Source organism: Mustela nigripes, chromosome 6 (assembly GCF_022355385.1).
Source record: "Mustela nigripes isolate SB6536 chromosome 6, MUSNIG.SB6536, whole genome shotgun sequence".
Lineage (NCBI taxonomy): Eukaryota > Metazoa > Chordata > Mammalia > Carnivora > Mustelidae > Mustela > Mustela nigripes.
This window is the reverse complement of record NC_081562.1, coordinates 55,799,841-55,801,529: the sequence shown is the minus strand read 5'-3', so window position 1 is coordinate 55,801,529 and position 1,689 is coordinate 55,799,841.

Genomic DNA, 1,689 nt, shown 5'->3' with positions numbered 1-1,689 from the left:
GCTCTCTCCACTCTGCTGGGTGCCAGGAAGAGCGCATAGTTCTGCTTTAAAGACACTGCACTCGCGCCTGCTGGATAGGCTTCTTCCTCTGCCCCCCTAAAAGGCTCAAGGGCATGTGGGTTTTCCCTTTTCTGTCTGGAGTGGTAAAAACGCAGGGCTCCTCTCACAAGGGAAGAGGCACTTCTGGCTTTCATTTTGTATTTTGACACCTACGTGAAGGCCTCCTTTGGGGAGAAGGCTTGGCCATCTTTTTTTTTTCCCCCTCTCTTTCTTCCTTCCTTTTCCAATGCTCTTCTCCTTATGTGACAGTTGCAGCCTAGGGCTGCCCTGGTTTGACATTTGAGGGGAATTTTGTATATTCATTCATTCATTCATTCATTCATTCATTCATTTTGCCATAAATCCTGTACTTTCTTTCCTTGTAGTGCTGGCAGGCATGGTCTTCATTCCATTGAGGTGGTGCGATCCAAAACTCTGTGTGGGCCTGGGATGGCCTTTTGGTCTGTTTGGTTCTGGACTATCCAAGTCTACCCGGTGTACGCCAAGTTGTCATTTTAGCCTGCTAACTTGGTTCCATGTTGGGTTTGGGGCTGTAAAGTGCTTAGCAGGCATTGCTTTCCTTCTCAGCACGGGGGAACTGAGGCATGGAATCAGTTCTGTTGAACCACAGGACATTTCTCCTGCTCAAATATGTGTTTTTCCTCAGAGTCAAAAATGGCCTGCAAGCCAAAGTTCACTGTCCAACTCCAGCCCAACCCCCAGCCCAGGGGTATTTGGGGGCCCTGTCCCAGCTCACTAGGGGAATAAGTCTGTCCACTTGCACCCCAGGGCTTACTTTAAGAAGTCAACTGATTTACCTCTTAGTCACTTCTAGAGTTGGACTGAGTATCTCTCCGCTGTCCTGAACAGTTTCTAAGTCACGACTATCGATACAGCTGACCCTTGAACAATGCAAGGGACAGGAGTGCCAATACCCCACGAAGATCCACATAGAACTTTTGACTCCCCCAGACCTTAACTACTAATAGCCTACAGTTGACTGGAAACCTTATCATTAACATAGTCAACACATTTTTTGTATGTCGTATGTATTATTTTCTCTATTCTTGCAATATAGTAAGCTAGAAAAAAGGAAATTGTTATTAAGAAAATTGTAAGAGGGGCGCCTGGGTGGCTCAGTGGGTTGGAGCCTCTGCCTTCGGCTCAGGTCATGATCCCAGGGTCGATCCCAGGGTCCTAGGATTGTGCCCCACGTTGGGCTCTCCACTCAGCAAGGAGGCTGTTTCCCTTCCTCTCTCTCTGCCTGCCTCTCTGTCTGCTTGTGCTCTCTGTCAAATAAATAAAATCTTTAAATTTAAAAAAAAAGAAAATTGTAAGAAAAATACAGGGTCGAGGTGCCTGGGTGGCACAGTTGGTTGAGTACCTGACTCTTGGTTTCGGCTCAGGTCATGATCTCAGGGTTGTGGAATCCAATCCTGCGTCAGGCTCTGAGCTCAGTGTGGGGTCTGCTTCTAACTCTCTCCTTCTCCCTCAGCCCCTCCCCACAAACTCTAATAAGTTGTGGACTGTGTTATCCAAGAGTCAACTGCAATCTCATTTTGACTCTCTCCTTCTCCCTCAGCCCCTCCCCACAAACTCTAATAAGTTGTGGACTGTGTTATCCAAGAGTCAACTGCAATCTCATTTTGA